The following is a 9,312-nucleotide window of genomic DNA, read 5'->3' as shown; positions in this document are numbered from 1 at the left end:
CCTTGCAAATAGTTGTTGTTATGTGACAAATATGTAGCTCATTACCTTTCAATAGACATGTAATTCAAACTGTGTATGTAATTTAAAATTTTCTCACAGCAATATTTTCTTTAAATTTACAAAGAAAGATGTGAGAGTAATTTTAAGGATATATTTTAAGCCAATATATCCAAAATATTATCATTACAGCATGCAATCAATATGATAATAGTAATGACATATTTTACATTCTTTTTATATTAAGTCCATTGTATTTTAAATCTATACATCTCAACTTGATATTGAGCTATATTTCATCTCTTAATAGCCACATGTGGCTGGGGGCTACTATATTGGACAGCACACCTCTAACCAATAATATTTGAGAGGAAATGATGTGTGCAATTCCTAAGTTGTATTCTTAAAGGAAAAATAATGCCCTCTTCTTGGCTTATTTATTCTGCTGCCTTGATGGGATAATGGTGACAAACCATTATAAGCATAATAGGATAACAACCTATGAAATGACTGGATTTCAGAAAAGTGGAGAATATAAGCCATGACCTGCCCTTCTACTTATACTATTATCAGATAGAGGAAACTACATTGCTTAAGCCATTAATATTTTTGTCTCTTAGAGCAATTAAAACTATATCTTAAGTAGTATAAATTTACATTATTCATTTATGTATTACCATTACCAAATGGAATGTAACCCTGTAAATGCTGAATAAGGTAAGAGGTGTGGGTGGGATACAGCAAAGATTCAAACCACAAGATCATCTTACAAATGAATATAGAGTAGCTGAAATACACACTCAAAAGTGATGCTGACTAGAATCCATCTCTCATTAACTTTCCAGAAATGGACAGTTTAGTAATTGCTGTATAAATAAATTGAAGTGTGTTTATTTAATTTATTTTATTGCATTTTCCCATTGCCATTTAGTCCCCTTATACCACCCCCTCACAATCACCGCACTATTGACCACGTCCATGAGTCCCTTTTGCTCCTCATGCCACCCCTAACTGCCCCTCTCCCTCTGCTGGCATCTTGCTCTTCATCTATGAGTCTGTCTCCATTTTACTTGTTAGTTCAGATCATTCATTAGATTCCACATATGAGGAAAATCATATGGTATTTGTCTTTCTCTGACTGGCTTATTTCACTTAGCATAATGTTCTGCAGGTCCATCCATACTGTTGCAAAAGGTAACATTTTCTTCTTTTTTTTTTTTACATCCAACTAATAGCCCATTACGCAGAAATGGATAAATGTGTTTTTAAAGGCAAGGGTGTAGTTGACACTTTCCTAGATACATGATTAGCACAGGATAGTGTTTAATTTCTCGCTAGTCTCTAAACATAAGCAATAAGAAATAAAGAACAAAATGATAGTAACCAGAGAGGAAGAGGGAGAGGGATAATGGGGGATCATAGAGGAAAGGCCATCAAGGAACATGACACATGGACAAAGCCAAAGGGGTTAGGTTTGAGGGTGAGAGACCAGGATGGATGGGGTGGGGGGGTGTAGTGGGTAAAAATGGAAAAAATTGTACTTGAACAACAATAAAAAATAAAAATAATATTTTTTGAAAAAAATATTTGAATTAGTAAAATAAAACATTAATTAGGGATGATATGGTTTAGAAAGATTGCTAGATACACTGGGAATTGAGTTAGATCCTGGGTGATAGGTAGGGTGTAGTTGACCATATTAACTATATTCTTTGATATATGCTTGTATGTATATATGTGTGTGTGTGTATTTATTTATGTATTCTTATGTAGAGTGCGATCATTTTTCTTTGCCCCATATTGAATTCTACATCAAAAATAGCCCTAACCCTAGGTTTCTATCACTAGGTACTTGTTTTACTTTTTTATTATTGATGAGAAGAAATGATGAATGACATATAAAAACTATATATATAAAAACACCTGTCCAGAAGGTATCCAGCCATGTAATTTGAAAAATAGAGACATTTACAAAAGGAGATACTAGATACAGGAAACACTGTACATTGGACAATGGCACCTCAGTCCCCTTCAAAGTAGGCATCTTGGGATCTCACACAGTTCTCCCAATCACCATCAGCTGCCCCATTGTATTTTCTTGAACCTCGTTGATGGTCTGAAATCTCTTTCTTTTCAAAGGTGATTTTAGTTTAAGGAAAAGCCAGAAATTGCAGGGTACTAAATTTGGGCTGTTGGCGGGGGGACTAAGTCACTTGGGTGATTTGATGTTTCATCAAACTCTCTGCACGAGATGTGATGCATGAGCAAACACATTGTTGTGATGAAGCTGCCAATCACCAGTTGCCCATAGCTGTGGCCTTCTGAATCATCCAAATAGTTTTTGCAGAGGAATGCCCAAGCTTAATGCAAAGTTTGATGCAGATTTGTTGTCCTACTCACCCAGTTATTTTGAATGTGATGACCACACAATACACATGTTCATTCAAGGTGTCTACTGCCCCCACTAACTAGTACAATGAAGTCATCACTGTGCATGCATGTGCATATCTTTGATATCTTTGCATAATTCAATGATCACTTATGATCATTGATATCTTTGCATAATTCAATGATCACTTATGTAAAATTTTATATAGTTTTATAAAACTAAATGTTATAAGTATTTTCATTCCATTAAAAACTTTTAGCAAGTATTAATTTTACTGGCTATATAATACACAATAATATTAATACTCTATCACTTATTATTTATTCATTGTTCTTATGTTGGATATTTAACATTCTTTCTCATTTTTCACTTTTATAACTGATTTTTTTTTGTTTGTACAAATAATAGTTGTCTAAATCTCTATCTCCTTGGATTTTAGTTCTAAGAAATTTACTCAACCAAATGTTCTCAAAAGTTTTGACATATATTGCCAAATGTATTACCAGGAATATGCATAAAACTATACACACACATTAATTTCTCTGCTTGTTCACCAATTCAGTGTCATTCCTTTAAAATTATTTGTCAATTAAATTTTTAAAAATTTTACAAGTAATATCATAGATGTGTGAAAAAGTACAAAGAGAGATAAGAGAAAAATATTATTATTTCAACATATAGAAGTAATATTATAGGCTAACAAAATGCATATTTCTTCTTATATTGAAAAGCCATTCAACATAATAAACAATTTTTCATGTGAAAAATATTACTTGATATTATTATTTAAGTTCATAATAGTTTATTGAATAGATGTCACAATTTATTTAGTATGTTATGGAACTTGTAATTCCACATTTATGCTATTGAATAAATATTCAAAGTAGACATGTTTGTATGCATGCTTTGTGCACACATTTAGACTACATTTGAAGAGGAGAATTATTAGATTAACAATTAATTGTAAGCCTCTTGAAGTCTTTTTTATTTTTCTGTTTTATTTTTTTCCATTTTTATTGAGTTTATTGAGGTGACAGTGTTTAACACAATTATGAAGGTTTCAAGTGCGCAATTTCAAAATACATCATTGGTTGTTGTGTTGTGTGTTCACCACACCAAGTCAAGTCTCCTTCCATCACCATTTATTACCCCTATACCCTTCCCATTCCCACCCCCACTGGAAATCACCACACTATTGTCTGTGTCCATGGATGATTTCTTTTTTGCTCAATCCTTCTGTACCCCCACCCAGCCTCTGAGTCCCTAACCTCTGATTGTTGTTAGAAGGCTCTCTACCTATGAGTCTATCTCTATATTGCTTGTTAGTTCATTTAGTTTATTGGATTCCTCATATGAGTGAAATCATATGGTACTTGTCTTTCTCTGATTGGTTTATTTCACTTAGCATAGTGCTCTCCAGGTCCATCTATGCTGCTACAAAAGGTAAGATTTGTTTCTTTTTTCACAGCCAAGTAGTATTCCTTTGTGTAAATGTACCATAGCTCTTTTATCCACTCACCTGCTGATGAGTGGATAAAACTCGGGCTGCTTCCAAATCTTGGCTATTGTAAATAATGCTGTAGTGAACCTATGGGTAATTATATTATTTCAAATTAGCATTTGGGGTTTTTGTGGACATAAAGTGTCTTTGAAAAAGATGATATCAATTTGTACTCCTATCAGCAATAAATGAGATCTTTTTGCCCACAACTTAACTAATTGATAAATAGGCAAAAGTAGTATTTCATTGATTATTCAAATTGTATTGCTCTAATTAGTTGCAATGCTGAATAAATTTTTCTCATTTATTGAGACTTCTTTTCAACTTATATTTCAAGTTATATATATATAGAAGCTGAGTGTCAAGAATCTGAACTTTTCAAAAGTTTTTTAGACATTTCCTATGTGTACAGAAGTTTAAAAAATCTTCACCAGGGACATTTTAGGGTCAGTCCCATGCAGACTTTTACTTTCTTTTTTAGACTGAATGCATCTCAAGTCAACAGATGAATGGCTTTTGATATGTTCCTTTCCACTAACAATCATATTCATCATTTGATTTTGCATTTAAATTTAGAATATCCAATACAATTCTTTGATAAAACTTATTGGTAGCTGTCGTTCTGTGTTGTCTATCATCAACTTTGGTTTTGTTTTTCTGATATATTACATGAATAGAAAACATTCTGCAAGAAAATGTATAACAGGGCTTAAAATTAAGCAAATCACTTACCATTTGTGGATCAGTAAAGGCACTTTGAAGTGTACTTTATTTTAAATAGTACCTTGACGTAATGGCCTCATTATACCCAGAGAGAACACTGGAGACTCATGCAGACTGAAATCCTAGAGAAATATGACATATAAAATAAGTCTGGGATTCTATAAAAGTTGGGGTAATTGCTTTTCTGATAGTTCCTTGTTATTTAGAAGTAAGTTTTAAAAGTACAGTTTCTGAATTACCATTAAGTCTGAATCAGGCCAGCACATAAGGAGAAATAAAAATTAGTAAAAGTGCAATTTCATGCTGCTAAGTCAGGTGCAGCTGTGGTCCACTATGGGGCCTGTGGGAACCAAAGGAAAGTTTATATCCTATCAATGATTCTTCTTTTAACCTAATAGTTTTTATTCTCTCATATCATTTGTTTCCATAAATGTCACATATCAGCCCATTTGCACTGTAGAAATATCACAAGGGATGATGAAATACAGGGGCTAAACTTCAGTGTTCAAGACAGAAAGAACTGTTTGGACATTGTAACATGTGAGAGACATAGAGAGGCCTTTCATTTGGCCAAGTCTACGGGGGGTGAAAAGCACCAGAATCAAAGAGCTCTTGTAGCTCTTTGTGAGACCAGTTCGTCATTGCAAGCCAATTTCTCATGAACAGATGTCCACAGAACTGTTGCTGTGGTTACAGTTAACAAATAGGTTTTTGGAAAGTGAATCAATCTATATGCAATATATAATCATTGTATTGAAAGCACTTTCACAGAATCAGAAGAATAAACTTAGTAATGTTGTATAGCATTTTGAAATTACAGAGTTGATCTTTGGTATTAGTGTATCTGGACCAATGAAAACAGGCTCAGAATTGTTTAAAAAATTATTAGGAAGTGAAAGAAAGCTTTTAATCTATTTTTAGGACCAGCGCCATTTAGAGCCCCAAGAAAGTGTGCACATTATTTAAAAAAAACATAAAAATAGATCTGGCAACTTTTTTGACAGTATGTTCAAGAATATTAAAAACTGGGTTAAGAAAATATTTTTAAGTTTATTCAAGATTCTTCATCTGTAATGTAGACTAGTGCTTTCCCCCTCATTCTTCTTTTACTTATAGGTAAATTATTAGTTATAAATCTGTGTAAACATGTTTAAGTAACCCATCTTTTTCCTAAAAATTCTGTTTAGATAATTTGTCAGTTTTATTTTTATTAAATTCATGGGGTTATATTGGTTAATAGGATCATATAGGTTTTGCATGTACATTTCTATGATCTATGACCTGTATATTGTGTGCCCACCGTACAAAGTCAACTCATCTTCCATTACTATATATTTGACTCTCTGGGCCCTTTACATCCCCCAATGCCTTCCCTCTGCTAAACACCATACTATTGTTTGTGTCTATGAGTTTCAGTTTTATATCTCACATATGAGTGAAATCATAGGCTTCTTAGCTTTTTCTAATGAACTTATTTCACATAGCATCATATTATCTCAAGGTTTATCCATGTTGTCACAAATGGCAGTATTTCATCTTTTCTTATGGCTGAGTAGTATGGTGTAGTATATATCTACCATATCTTCTTATCCAATTCTCGATCGAAGAATTCTTTTGTTGTCTCCACATGTGCCACCATGAATAATGCTGCAATAAAGATAGGGTTGCATATATCTTTGAGAGTTAATACATTTCGTTTTTTGGGGTAGATACCCAGAAAGGATACTTTTTTTCCATATCCATTTTATTGAGGGTTTTATCATAAATAGCTGTTGTATCTTAACAAATGCTTTTTCTGCATCTATTGCTATTGAGATTTTTATGCTTTCTTTAGTTAATGTGGTATATTACAGTGATTGATCTGCATATGTTGAACCGTCCTTGTGCCTGTGGAATGAACTCTACCTGATCATGAGGTGTTCTTTTACAATGTATTGTCGTACACAATTTGTTAGTATTTCACTTAGGATTTTTGCATCTGTATTCATCAGAGATATTGGTCTGTAGTTTTGTGTGTGTGTGTGTGTGTGTTATCCTTGCCAGGTTTTGGTGTCAGGATTATGTTGGCCTCATAAAATGTGTTAGGAAGTATTGCCTTTCCATTCAATTTTTTGGAAGAATTTGAGATGGATGGGTACCAAATCTTTGAATGTTTGGTAGAATTCACTCATGAAGCCATATGGTCCTGGACTTTTATTTTTGGAGAGGTTTTTGTTTGTTTGTTTGTTTTAAAGATTTTATTTATTTATCTTTAGAGGGGAGGGGAAGGAGAGCGGAAGAGAAATATCAGTGTATGGTTGCCTCTCGTGCATCCCTTGCTGGGAGCTGGCCTGCAACCCAGGCATGTGCCCTGACTGGGAACCGAACCTCGATCCTCTGATTCACAGGCCCATGCTGAATCCACTGAGCTACATCAGCCAGGGCTATTTTTGGAGAGGTTTTTGATGATTGTTTCCAGTTCTTCTCTGCTTATTGGTCTATTTATGTTTTCCAATTCTTCATGATTCAGTCTAGGAAGGTTATATATTTCTAAGAACTGGACATTTCTTCTAGGTTATTGAATTAGGTAGTATATAATTTTTCATACAATTCTAATATGATCCTTTGTATATCTGTGATGTCAGTGATAACCTATCCCCTTCATTTCTGATTGTGTTTGTATGAGTCTCTTCTCTTTGTTTCCTTAGTAAGTCCAGCTAGGAGTTTTTCAATTTTATTAATCTTTTCAAAGAACCAGGTCTTTGTTGTACTATTTTTTGTATAGTATCCTTGTTCTCTATTTTATTTAATTCCTCTTTAATTTTTATTATTTCTTCTTCTCTGCTGACTTTGACTTGCTTCTGTTTTTCTAGTGCTTGAAGATGCAATATTAGTTTGTTTACTTGGAATTTCTTGTTTCTTGAGGTAAGCCTATAAAAATATAAACTTCCCTCTTATTTCACTGCATTGCAGAAGTATTGATATGTTGTACTGTCATTCTCATTTGTCTATATATCTCTTTGAAAAGCCTTCACCCAAGGATATGTGCCATTGACTTTTAAAGAGAGAGAAAGAGGAAGCGAGAAATACTGATGTGAAAGAGAAACATCAGTAAACTCTCTGAATGTTTGTTTTAAAGATTTTATTTATTTATCTTTAGAGGGGAAGGGAAGGAGAGCGGGAGAGAAATATCAATGTATGGTTGCCTCTCGTGCATCCCTTGCTGGGAGCTGGGCTGCAACCCAGGCATGTGCCCATCTCCTATTAGGTTTTGGGTTTGACTCCAGACCAGGAATCAAACCCAAAACCTAATTATGTGCCCTGATTGAGAATCAAACACATAACTTTTTTTGGTGGAGGGAATGACGATCCAACCAATTGAGCCACCTGGCCAGGGCTCTATATATCTTTTGACTTTTCCTTTTATTTCTCATATGATCCAGTCGTTTTGTGGTAATACATTATTTAATTCCCATATATTTCTGGGTTTCTAAAGCAATGTGGTCAGATAATATGGTTGGTATAATTCAATCTTCTTGAGTTTATTGAAGCTAGTTTTTACTCAACATGTGTTTTATCCTTAAGAATATTCCATGTGCACTGTAGAATGTATAATCTGATATTCTGGAATGAAAGGCTCTGTAAATGTCAACTATGTCCATTTGGTTTAATGTGTCATTTAAGATAATTTCTTTATTGATTTTCTGTTTGGATCATCTATCTAGAACTGTCAATGGAGTATTAATATCCCCAACTACAATCGTGTTTATTTCTGTGTCTCCCTTTAGTTTTGTTGGTAATTGCTTTGTGTATTATGGTGCTCCCTGATTGAATGCATATGTATTAAGAAGTGTTAAGTCTTCTCAATATAGTGTCCCCTTTATAATCATAAAATGTCTGTCTTTGTCTCTTGTTAATTTTGTTATCTTGAAATCTGTTTTTTTTCAGATATAAGTTAACCATACCTGCTTTTCTGTGGATAATATCTGCTTGGATAATCATTTTTCTCCCTTTCACTTTAAGTGTAACTTTGTCTTTGCAGCTTAAATATATCTCCTGAAGGCAGCATATGGTTGTTTTTTTTTACCCAATGTACCATTTTGTGCCTATATATTGGTGAATACAGTCCATTGATTTTTAGAGTAATTATTGATGTATTAGGCTTTTCTTTTTTCATTTAATTCTTATTCAAGTACAGTTTTCTGTCTTATATTCCCAGCCCCACCCCCCCAGTGCTCCCCACCTCCCTCCCATTTCTGCCCCCTACCTTAATTATTGTCCATGTGTCCTTTATACTTATTCATGTGAGTCCCTCCCCTTTTCCCCTATGATTCTCTCCCCTCTCCCCTCTGGACCCTGTCAGCCTGTTCCGTATTTGAGTGTCATTGGTCATATTTTGCTTGCTTGTTTGTTTTGTTGTTTAGATTCCTGTTAAAGGTGAGATCATATGGTATTTGTCTTTCAATGCCTGGCTTATTTTGCTCAGCATAATGCTCTCCAGTTCCATCCATGATGTTGCAAAAGGTAGGAACTCTTTTTCCTTTCTGCAGCATAGAATTCCATTGTGTAAATGTACCATAGCTTTTTGATAGACTTTTCTGTATTCATTTTATTTTTTATTTTCTGGTAGCTCTGTTAGTCCATTGATTGTTTTTGTTTGTGTTTCTGTCTTTTGTTTTGTTTGGTGGTATTCCATATTTCTTTTCTGTTTTCTCTTCTTTTA

The sequence above is a fragment of the Sturnira hondurensis genome, unplaced genomic scaffold (genome assembly GCF_014824575.4).
Source record: "Sturnira hondurensis isolate 20B ecotype Veracruz unplaced genomic scaffold, ASM1482457v3 Scaffold0006413, whole genome shotgun sequence".
NCBI classification, from domain to species: Eukaryota; Metazoa; Chordata; class Mammalia; order Chiroptera; family Phyllostomidae; genus Sturnira; species Sturnira hondurensis.
Note: the sequence above shows the minus strand (reverse complement) of the source record.